The sequence below is a fragment of the Rutidosis leptorrhynchoides genome, chromosome 1, assembly GCF_046630445.1.
Source record: "Rutidosis leptorrhynchoides isolate AG116_Rl617_1_P2 chromosome 1, CSIRO_AGI_Rlap_v1, whole genome shotgun sequence".
NCBI classification, from domain to species: Eukaryota; Viridiplantae; Streptophyta; class Magnoliopsida; order Asterales; family Asteraceae; genus Rutidosis; species Rutidosis leptorrhynchoides.
Window position 1 is genome coordinate 178,652,649 of NC_092333.1, and position 12,223 is coordinate 178,664,871.

Below are 12,223 nucleotides of genomic sequence, written 5' to 3' on the forward strand. Positions count from 1 at the left end.
TAACGATCTTGTTAAATGTTGTTAACCCAATGTTTATAATATCAAATGAGATTTTAAATTATTATATTATCATGATATTATCATGTATGAATATCTCTTAATATGATATATATACATTAAATGTCTTTACAACGATAATCGTTACATATATGTCTCGTTTAAAAATCATTAAGTTAGTAGTCTTTTTTTTACATATGTAGTTCATTGTTAATATACTTAATGATATGTTTACTTATCATAGTATCATGTTAACTATATATATATATATCCATATATATGTCATCATATAGTTTTTACAAGTTTTAACGTTCGTGAATCACCGGTCAACTTGGGTGGTCAATTGTCTATATGAAACATATTTCAATTAATCAAGTCTTAACAAGTTTGATTGCTTAATATGTTGGAAACATTTAATCATGTAAATATCAATCTCAATTAATATATATAAACATGGAAAAGTTCGGGTCACTACAGTACCTACCCGTTAAATAAATTTCGTCCCGAAATTTTAAGCTGTTGAAGGTGTTGACGAATCTTCTGGAAATAGATGCGGGTATTTCTTCTTCATCTGATCTTCACGCTCCCAGGTGAACTCGGGTCCTCTACGAGCATTCCATCGAACCTTAACAATTGGTATCTTGTTTTGCTTAAGTCTTTTAACCTCACGATCCATTATTTCGACGGGTTCTTCGATGAATTGAAGTTTTTCGTTGATTTGGATTTCATCTAACGGAATAGTGAGATCTTCTTTAGCAAAACATTTCTTCAAATTCGAGACGTGGAAAGTGTTATGTACAGCCGCGAGTTGTTGAGGTAACTCAAGTCGGTAAGCTACGGGTCCGACACGATCAATAATCTTGAATGGTCCAATATACCTTGGATTAATTTCCCTCGTTTACCAAATCGAACAATGCCTTTCCAAGGTGCAACTTTAAGCATGACCATCTCTCCAATTTCAAATTCTATATCTTTTCTTTTAATGTCAGCGTAGCTCTTTTGTCGACTTTGGGCGGTTTTCAACCGTTGTTGAATTTGGATGATCTTCTCGGTAGTTTCTTGTATAATCTCCGGACCCGTAATCTGTCTATCCCCCACTTCACTCCAACAAATCGGAGACCTACACTTTCTACCATAAAGTGCTTCAAACGGCGGCATCTCAATGCTTGAATGGTAGCTGTTGTTGTAGGAAAATTCTGCTAATGGTAGATGTCGATCCCAACTGTTTCCGAAATCAATAACACATGCTCGTAGCATGTCTTCAAGTGTTTGTATCGTCCTTTCGCTCTGCCCATCAGTTTGTGGATGATAGGCAGTACTCATGTCTAGACGAGTTCCTAATGCTTGCTGCAATGTCTGCCAGAATCTTGAAATAAATCTGCCATCCCTATCAGAGATAATAGAGATTGGTATTCCATGTCTGGAGACGACTTCCTTCAAATACAGTCGTGCTAACTTCTCCATCTTGTCATCTTCTCTTATTGGCAGGAAGTGTGCTGATTTGGTGAGACGATCAACTATTACCCAAATAGTATCAAAACCACTTGCAGTCCTTGGCAATTTAGTGATGAAATCCATGGTAATGTTTTCCCATTTCCATTCTGGGATTTCGGGTTGTTGAAATAGACCTGATGGTTTCTGATGCTCAGCTTTGACCTTAGAACACGTCAAACATTCTCCTACGTATTTAGCAACATCGGCTTTCATACCCGGCCACCAAAAATGTTTCTTGAGATCCTTGTACATCTTCCTCGTTCCAGGATGTATTGAGTATCTAGTTTTATGAGCTTCTCTAAGTACCATTTCTCTCATATCTCCAAATTTTGGTACCCAAATCCTTTCAGCCCTATACCGGGTTCCGTCTTCCCGAATATTAAGATGCTTCTCCGATCCTTTGGGTATTTCATCCTTTAAATTTCCCTTTTTTAAAACTTCTTGTTGCGCCTCCTTTATTTGAGTAGTAAGGTTATTATGAATCATTATATTCATAGATTTTACTCGAATGGGTTCTCTGTCCTTCCTGCTCAAGGCATCGGCTACCACATTTGCCTTCCCCGGGTGGTAACGAATCTCAAAGTCGTAATCATTTAATAATTTAATCCACCTACGCTGCCTCATATTCAGTTGTTTCTGGTTAAATATGTGTTGAAGACTTTTGTGGTCGGTATATATAATACTTTTGACCCCATATAAGTAGTGCCTCCAAGTCTTTATTGCAAAAACAACCGCGCCTAATTCCAAATCATGCGTCGTATAATTTTGTTCGTGAATCTTCAATTGTCTAGACGCATAAGCAATCACCTTCGTTCGTTGCATTAATACACAACCGAGACCTTGCTTTGATGCGTCACAATAAATCACAAAATCATCATTCCCTTCAGGCAATGACAATATAGGTGCCGTAGTTAGCTTTTTCTTTAATAACTGAAACGCTTTCTCTTGTTCATCATTCCATTCAAATTTCTTCCCTTTATGCGTTAATGCAGTCAAGGGTTTTGCTATTCTGGAAAAGTCTTGGATGAACCTTCTGTAGTAACCAGCTAGTCCTAAAAACTGGCGTATGTGTTTCGGAGTTTTCGGGGTTTCCCACTTTTCAACAGTTTCTATCTTTGCCGGATCCACCTTAATACCTTCTTTGTTCACTATGTGACCGAGGAATTGAACTTCTTCCAACCAAAATGCACACTTTGAAAACTTAGCGTACAATTCTTCCTTCCTCAATACTTCTAACACCTTTCTCAAATGTTCACCATGTTCTTGGTCATTCTTTGAGTAAATAAGTATGTCATCAATGAAAACAATGACAAACTTGTCAAGGTATATTCCACACACTCGGTTCATAAGGTCCATGAACACAGCTGGTGCATTAGTTAAACCAAACGGCATGACCATAAACTCGTAATGACCGTAACGTGTTCTGAAAGCAGTCTTTGGAATATCATCTTCTTTCACCCGCATTTGATGGTACCCGGAATGTAAGTCAATCTTTGAATAAACAGACGAGCCTTGTAGTTGATCAAATAAGTCGTCGATTCTCGGTAGTGGGTAGCGGTTCTTGATGGTAAGTTTGTTCAACTCTCGGTAGTCGATACACAACCTGAATGTACCATCTTTCTTCTTGACAAACAAAACAGGAGCTCCCCACGGTGATGTGCTTGGTCGAATGAAACCACGCTCTAAAAGTTCTTGTAATTGGCTTTGTAGTTCTTTCATCTCGCTGGGTCCGAGTCTGTAAGGAGCACGAGCTATTGGTGCAGCCCCTGGTACAAGATCTATTTGAAATTCAACGGATCGATGTGGGGGTAATCCCGGTAATTCTTTCGGAAATACTTCGGGAAATTCTTTTGCAATGGGAACATCATTGATGCTCTTTTCTTCAGTTTGTACTTTCTCGACGTGTGCTAGAACAGCATAGCAACCTTTTCTTATTAGAGTTTGTGCCTTCAAATTACTAATAAGATGTAGCTTTGTGTTGCCCTTTTCTCCGTACACCATTAAGGGTTTTCCTTTTTCTCGTATAATGCGAATTGCATTTTTGTAACAAACGATCTCTGCTTTCACTTCTTTCAACCAGTCCATACCGATTATCACATCAAAACTCCCTAACTCTACTGGTATCAAATCAATCTTAAATGTTTCGCTAACCAGTTTAATTTCTCGATTCCGACATATATTATCTGCTGAAATTAATTTACCATTTGCTAATTCGAGTAAAAATTTACTATCCAAAGGCGTCAATGGACAACTTAATTTAGCACAAAAATCTCTACTCATATAGCTTCTATCCACACCCGAATCAAATAAAACGTAAGCAGATTTATTGTCAATAAGAAACGTACCCGTAACAAGCTCCGGGTCTTCCTGTGCCTCTGCCGCATTAATATTGAAAACTCTTCCGCGGCCTTGTCCATTCGTGTTCTCCTGGTTCGGGCAATTTCTAATAATGTGGCCCGGTTTTCCACATTTATAACAAACTACATTGGCATAACTTGCTCCGACACTACTTGCTCCGTCATTACTCGTTCCGACACCATTTGTTCCTTTTGTTCTATTAACCCCTGGTCCGTAGACCTCACACTTCGCCGCGCTATGACCATTTCTTTTACACTTGTTGCAAAATTTGGTGCAGAACCCCGAGTGATACTTTTCGCACCTTTGGCATAGCTGCTTCTGATTGTTGTTGTTGTTGCGGTTATTATTGTTGTTGGGATGATTGTTGTAGTTGCTGTTGTTGTTGTTGTTGTTATTGTTGTTGTTGGGCCATTTGTTGTAGTTGCGATTGATGTTGCGATTGTTGGGATAATTGTTGCGATTATTGTTGTAATTGCTGTTGTTGTTGTATTGGTGATTCTTATCACCGTTTTCCTCCCACTTTCTTTTGACTTGCTTCACATTGGCCTCTTCAGCAGTCTGTTCTTTAATTCTTTCTTCAATCTGGTTCACTAGTTTGTGAGCCATTCTACATGCCTGTTGTATGGAGGCGGGTTCATGTGAACTTATATCTTCTTGGATTCTTTCCGGTAATCCTTTCACAAACGCGTCGATCTTCTCTTCCTCATCTTCGAATGCTCCCGGACACAATAGGCACAATTCTGTGAATCGTCTTTCATACGTGGTAATATCAAATCCTTGGGTTCGTAACCCTCTAAGTTCTGTCTTGAGCTTATTGACCTCGGTTCTGGGACGGTACTTCTCGTTCATCAAGTGCTTGAATGCTGACCACGGTAGTGCGTACGCATCGTCTTGTCCCACTTGCTCTAGATAGGTATTCCACCATGTTAACGCAGAACCTGTGAAGGTATGCGTAGCGTACTTCACTTTGTCCTCTTCAGTACACTTACTTATGGCAAACACCGATTCGACCTTCTCGGTCCACCGTTTCAATCCGATCGGTCCTTCGGTTCCATCAAATTCCAAAGGTTTGCAGGCAGTGAATTCTTTGTAGGTGCATCCTACACGATTTCCTGTACTGCTAGATCCAAGGTTATTGTTGGTATGTAACGCAGCCTGTACTGCGGCTATGTTTGAAGCTAGAAAAGTACGGAATTCCTCTTCATTCATATTCACGGTGTGTCGAGTATTCGGTGCCATTTCCTTCAAAATAGTCAAATGGAACAAGTTAATCAAACAGAATATTAAGAGTAGTTAATAGTATTTCGTAGCATAATATGAACTCATTTATAAAAGCTTTTTCTTCATATTAGCGTTTTATAAGTTTAAATTCGGGTAGTACCTACCCGTTAAGTTCATACTTAGTAGCTAATATACAATTCAACTACTACAATTCTATATGAAAAACTGATTATAATAATATTTCGCGTTCAAACTTTTACACAATATTTTACAAACTTACAATACCGCTTATTTTACATATAGCATGAAATATAGCACACAATAAATTTGATACAAGATGGTTGTGAAAATAATTCTAGCTAGTACACAAGTCATTCAGCAAAGGCAATAAAGACACGTAATTCATACGTCCAGAAACAAGTCATGCATTCTGGTTTTACTAGGACTACATCCCATCCTTGGTCTTGTGGAACATAACCATTATGGCCGTTGATAAGACAGCGTGTTGTAACGTCGTCAAAGGGACGAGGGTTACGTAATGTCCAACAGTCCCGTAACAATCTAAAAACCTCATTTCTTACCCCAATTACCGACTCCGTCACTTGTGGGAACATTTTGTTTAATAGTTGTAGCCCGATGTTCTTGTTCTCACTTTGGTGAGAAGCGAACATTACTAATCCGTAAGCATAACATGCTTCTTTATGTTGCATGTTAGCCGCTTTTTCTAAATCACGAAGTCCAATATTCGGATATTTTGAGTCAAAATAATTTCTTAACCCATTGCGTAAAATAGCATTTGGGTTCCCTGCAATATATGCGTCAAAGTAAACACATCGTAACTTATGGATTTCCCAATGTGATATCCCCCATCTTTCAAACAAAAGCCTTTTATAAACCAAGGCATTCTTGGAACGTTCTCCAAATGTCTTACAAACTGATCTCGCGTTAAATAGTTGTGCCGAAGAATTCTGACCGACTCTAGACAAGATTTCATCAATCATGTCTCCGGGTAGGTCTCTTAAAATATTGGGTTGTCTATCCATTTTGTGTTTTTATACTGTAAAATAGACAAGAGTTAGATTCATAAAAAAAATATACTTATTAATACAAGCAATTTTTACATATATCATAAAGCATAAGCACACTATATTACATATATTACACCACACGTATACAACTATCTTATTCCGACTCGCTTTTTTCTTCTTCTTCGGTTTTGGTTCGTTTTGCCAAGTTTCTAGGGATATATGATGTTCCCCTAATACGAGCCGTTATTTTCCACATTGGTTTAGAAAAACCTGGTGGTTTAGAGGTTCCCGGGTCATTGTTACAACTTAAGGACTTCGGGGGTTGACGATACATATAAAGTTCATCGGGGTTGGAATTAGATTTCTCTATTTTTATGCCCTTTCCCTTATTATTTTCTTTTGCCTTTTTAAATTCAGTTGGGGTAATTTCTATAACATCATCGGAATTCTCGTCGGAATCCGATTCATCGGAGAATTGGTAATCCTCCCAATATTTTGCTTCCTTGGCGGAAACACCATTGACCATAATTAACCTTGGTCGGTTGGTTGAGGATTTTCTTTTACTTAACCGTTTTATTATTTCCCCCACCGGTTCTATTTCTTCATCCGGTTCCGATTCTTCTTCCGGTTTCGATTCTTCTTCCGGTTCCGACTCTTCTTCCGGTTCCTCTTCGGGAACTTGTGAATCAGTCCACGAATCATTCCAATTTACATTTGACTCTTCATTATTATTAGGTGAGTCAATGGGACTTTTTCTAGAGGTAGACATCTATCACATAATATCAAACGCGTTAAGAGATTAATATATCACATAATATTCACATGTTAAAAATATATAGTTTCCAACAAAATTTGTTAAGCAATCATTTTTCAAGTAAACACGGTCGAAGTCCAGACTCACTAATGCATCCTAACAAACTCGATAAGACACACTAATGTAAAATTCTGGTTCTCTAAGACCAACGCTCGGATACCAACTGAAATGTCCCGTTCTTATTGATTAAAAACGTTCCATATTAATTGATTTCGTTGCGAGGTTTTGACCTCTATATGAGACGTTTTTCAAAGACTGCATTCATTTTAAAACAAACCATAACCTTTATTTCATCAATAAAGGTTTAAAAAGCTTTACGTAGATTATCAAATAATGATAATCTAAAATATCCTGTTTACACACGACCATTACATAATGGTTTACAATACAAATATGTTACAACAAAATAAGTTTCTTGAATGCAGTTTTTACACAATATCATACAAGCATGGACTCCAAATCTCGTCCTTATTTAAGTATGCGACAGCGGAAGCTCTTAATAATCACCTGAGAATAAGCATGCTTAAAATGTCAACAAAAATGTTGGTGAGTTATAGGTTTAACCTATCTATATCAAATCATAATAATAGACCACAAGATTTCATACTTCAATACACATCCCATACATAGAGATAAAAATCATTCATATGGTGAACACCTGGTAACCGACATTAACAAGAAGCATATATAAGAATATCCCCATCATTCCGGGACACCCTTCGGATATGATATAAATTTCGAAGTACTAAAGCATCCGGTACTTTGGATGGGGTTTGTTAGGCCCAATAGATCTATCTTTAGGATTCGTGTCAATTAGGGTTTCTGTTCCCTAATTCTTAGATTACCAGACTTAATAAAAAGGGGCATATTCGATTTCGATAATTCAACCATAGAATGTAGTTTCACGTACTTGTGTCTATTTTGTAAATCATTTATAAAACCTGCATGTATTCTCATCCCAAAAATATTAGATTTTAAAAGTGGGACTATAACTCACTTTCACAGGTTTTTACTTCGTCGGGAAGTAAGACTTGGCCACTGGTTGATTCACGAACCTATAACAATATATACATATATATCAAAGTATGTTCAAAATATATTTACAACACTTTTAATATATTTTGATGTTTTAAGTTTATTAAGTCAGCTGTCCTCGTTAGTAACCTACAACTAGTTGTCCACAGTTAGATGTACAGAAATAAATCGATAAATATTATCTTGAATCAATCCACGACCCAGTGTATACGTATCTCAGTATTGATCACAACTCAAACTATATATATTTTGGAATCAACCTCAACCCTGTATAGCTAACTCCAACATTCACATATAGAGTGTCTATGGTTGTTCCGAAATATATATAGATGTGTCGACATGATAGGTCGAAACATTGTATACGTGTCTATGGTATCTCAAGATTACATAATATACAATACAAGTTGATTAAGTTATGGTTGGAATAGATTTGTTACCAATTTTCACGTAGCTAAAATGAGAAAAATTATCCAATCTTGTTTTACCCATAACTTCTTCATTTTAAATCCGTTTTGAGTGAATCAAATTGCTATGGTTTCATATTGAACTCTATTTTATGAATCTAAACAGAAAAAGTATAGGTTTATAGTCAGAAAAATAAGTTACAAGTCGTTTTTGTAAAGGTAGTCATTTCAGTCGAAAGAACGACGTCTAGATGACCATTTTAGAAAACATACTTCCACTTTGAGTTTAACCATAATTTTTGGATATAGTTTCATGTTCATAATAAAAATCATTTTCTTAGAATAACAACTTTTAAATCAAATTTTATCATAGTTTTTAATTAACTAACCCAAAACAGCCCGCGGTGTTACTACGACGGCGTAAATCCGGTTTTACGGTGTTTTTCGTGTTTCCAGGTTTTAAATCATTAAGTTAGCATATCATATAGATATAGAACATGTGTTTAGTTGATTTTAAAAGTCAAGTTAGAAGGATTAACTTTTGTTTGCGAACAAGTTTAGAATTAACTAAACTATGTTCTAGTGATTACAAGTTTAAACCTTCGAATAAGATAGCTTTATATATATGAATCGAATGATGTTATGAACATCGTTACTACCTTAAGTTCCTTGGATAAACCTACTGGAAAAGAGAAAAATGGATCTAACTTCAACGGATCCTTGGATGGCTCGAAGTTCTTGAAGCAGAATCATGACACGAAAACATGTTCAAGTAAGATCATCACTTGAAATAAGATTGTTATAGTTATAGAAATTGAACCAAAGTTTGAATATGATTATTACCTTGTATTATAATGATAACCTACTGTAAGAAACAAAGATTTCTTGAGGTTGGATGATCACCTTACAAGATTGGAAGTGAGCTAGCAAACTTGAAAGTATTCTTGATTTTATGTAACTAGAACTTGTAGAATATATGAAGAACACTTAGAACTTGAAGATAGAACTTGAGAGAGATCAATTAGATGAAGAAAATTGAAGAATGAAAGTGTTTGTAGGTATTTTTGGTCGTTGGTGTATGGATTAGATATAAAGGATATGTAATTTTGTTTTCATGTAAATAAGTCATGAATGATTACTCATATTTTTGTAATTTTATGAGATATTTTATGCTAGTTGCCAAATGATGGTTCCTACATGTGTTAGGTGACTCACATGGGCTGCTAAGAGCTGATCATTGGAGTGTATATACCAATAGTACATACATCTAAAAGCTGTGTATTGTACGAGTACGAATACGGGTGCATACGAGTAGAATTGTTGATGAAACTGAACGAGGATGTAATTGTAAGCATTTTTGTTAAGTAGAAGTATTTTGATAAGTGTATTTAAGTCTTTAAAAAGTGTATAAATACATATTAAAACACTACATGTATATACATTTTAACTGAGTCGTTAAGTCATCGTTAGTCGTTACATATAAGTGTTGTTTTGAAACCTTTAGGTTAACGATCTTGTTAAATGTTGTTAACCCAATGTTTATAATATCAAATGAGATTTTAAATTATTATATTATCATGATATTATCATGTATGAATATCTCTTAATATGATATATATACATTAAATGTCTTTACAACGATAATCGTTACATATATGTCTCGTTTAAAAATCATTAAGTTAGTAGTCTTTTTTTTTACATATGTAGTTCATTGTTAATATACTTAATGATATGTTTACTTATCATAGTATCATGTTAACTATATATATATATCCATATATATGTCATCATATAGTTTTTACAAGTTTTAACGTTCGTGAATCACCGGTCAACTTGGGTGGTCAATTGTCTATATGAAACATATTTCAATTAATCAAGTCTTAACAAGTTTGATTGCTTAATATGTTGGAAACATTTAATCATGTAAATATCAATCTCAATTAATATATATAAACATGGAAAAGTTCGGGTCACTACAGCACACGTCCAGTATACTTGCTCCGTATATTACCTTTTGGTAAACTACCGTCCAGTTGTAAAGGAAAGCGATGAACAAGCAACTGTTAAAGCAATGTCTAATGACATGCAGATGTTCATGGTCCACAACGTGTCGGATGCAATTACTATCCTTTGTAGGAGCAATAGCAAAGATCACCCTATAGTTTTTCGATCTGGCACAAGGTCCTGTCTTCGACCATGTTATGCAACCACCGTTCTTACGGTTGACACCCGATTTGGTTCAGGTGACCTAATGAATTCCAGTGAATTCTTAGGATTTTACGTTCAATGGTAATGAACGCATTGAAAATAGGTTTTCAGAAAACAAATCGGTTTTAATTTGATCAAAATATTTTCTCGTTCAAGCTCGAGTTTAGATATCATCGAATTCCATGAGTTTGTAATTCTCAATCTTTAAAGTCAATCTCAAGGATTGAGTAATATCAGGCTTAAAAGCTGATTTTTTGTCTTTAAGGAGATTATCCTTTCTGGGGGTCTGATTCATTAGTCTTATCAAGCTAATTTGCACGACGCCCTCCCCATTTTACGAGATAAATCCTTCTCATGGTTAGGATAAATCTGACCATATGGCGACCCTGTTTGATGCTGAGGTCCGTGAATTTCCAGTTGATTTTTGAGAAAACTATTCAAGATTTTTCGTAGACTCTACAACTGGTCTGGATGACAACTTCTTGACCTAAATCAAGAAGCGCATTTCTTTTTCGGAAGACTTTACTTCCTTTTAATGATGGAATTGATTTATCGTGTAGATCCATCTTTCTTTTAAATATATTACAGTAAATCGGGTAAAACTGATTAGTATCGTCCAAAACAAAAGTACCTATAATAATCTTGTACAGACATATGTGATATGTGTTTTAAATAACTTGGTAAATTCTTCCCACACTTGGCTTTTATTTTTTTTTCTTTGCCTTTTTATTCTCATCTATTCCATTTTAAATGAATTCTAACATTTTGGGTTGTTTCTCCATTTATGTTCTCTCCGAGGTAACAATAATTTCGGTATTATCACGTAGTTTTATCGTTCATAAATATGTATAAACATGATTTTGAATTCATTTAGTTGATTTATTTTTCAAATTTTCACAAAATTTGAGAATTAAACTAAGTGTAAACCCGAGTGAATTTATAACACTTCCCCACACTTGAGATCATGCAATACCCTCATTTGTATGAAATCAGACTATAATTATAAATTCATGAGGGTGATTAGTGTAGAAAAGTGATTAAAAATACCCAGTTTGCAAACATATTATTTTATATCACATTTGATATTTTGCGTCTTGTCGTCAAAATTAGTAGCTTTTGCTGAACTTTAATGTCAGTCTTTGGAAATGCGCTGTTTTACCCTGTTTTGTACATAAGATAAACTACAAACATATATATAATATATATAAAATTTTTTTTTTATAAAAACCTTTATTTATTAAAACAATTTAAATGAATAATTTTTTAAAATTTTGTTTCCTTTTACTTTAGGTAGTTTCGGTATGTTTACCTAGTCCGTCCCTCGACAAAGTTTAAAAATTTTCATTTTTAAAGCGATTGTTTTAAAATCAAAGATTTTTGGGTTTTTTAAAATTTTTTTTGTATACTTTAGATCAATAAAATTAAAAATAATGATAACAAAATTTGTCGCCCCGCCCTCGGGTAAAGCAATTTCGGTTCCATGACCTAGTCTTTAAGTTACGACGAATTTTAGAAATCATTTTTTTAAACTTAATGAAATAAAGTAATTTTTGTTTTTAAATTCACATTTAAATTAAATTTAAAAATACGTATTAATTTAATACAAAACCTACAAAACAAAAATTCAGAATGGGGGGAGAAAACTAGTTCTTTAGTGTCTACTA